Source organism: Penaeus monodon, chromosome 21 (genome assembly GCF_015228065.2).
Source record: "Penaeus monodon isolate SGIC_2016 chromosome 21, NSTDA_Pmon_1, whole genome shotgun sequence".
In the NCBI taxonomy this organism is placed as follows: Eukaryota; Metazoa; Arthropoda; class Malacostraca; order Decapoda; family Penaeidae; genus Penaeus; species Penaeus monodon.
The window spans coordinates 14,089,923-14,090,463 of record NC_051406.1 but is presented as its reverse complement, the minus strand read 5'-3'; the positions used below and the strand labels follow the sequence as shown (position 1 = coordinate 14,090,463).

At 29.6% G+C, this 541-nt stretch overlaps 1 protein-coding gene across 1 annotated transcript in view; it reads right to left on the bottom strand.

The window, feature by feature from the left end:
* LOC119586575 (RUN domain-containing protein 1-like) overlaps window positions 1-541 on the bottom strand; it is a gene marked incomplete in the record, with an annotated part of 35,041 nt that overhangs the window by 22,154 nt on the left and 12,346 nt on the right.

Genomic DNA, 541 nt, shown 5'->3' with positions numbered 1-541 from the left:
AACAAAACAAAAAATTTTGGATACTCTACAACACTCAGCCCTTTTCTCTAAAAATTAAAGATATGAGATGACTGCACCCCAGTTACTTAATCACTTACTGAAAAAAAAAGGTTTTTTTTTTTCACACTCATAATGCTATATACTAATATTCAAAATCAAATGTAAAGGTAGCGGTAAAAGCCTTGTATACAAAATTTTTCCCATGATACCCAAAACAAGAAAAAAAAAAACTTGTGGGGATTTACTCTGTAACTAAGTGAAATTTAATTTTTCTTTTGGGGTTATATAAAAAAATATTTCATGTCTGAAAATAATTCTTTTTCAATGAATTTATCACCCAAGTGCTGTAAAAAAGTCCCCCCTCATGTTTCATTTTTGTTAATTGCTACTTCTATATTTCTTCTACTGACTTGTAACTGTGCAGCTATATACACCACATGCAAAAAAGTATTTTAGTCACAAATTCTTTCTAAATAATGCATCACTCTGATTTTTTAAAGGAAGGTTTTAAAAACCCCTGGATCTGGATGCTTTCAGCAAT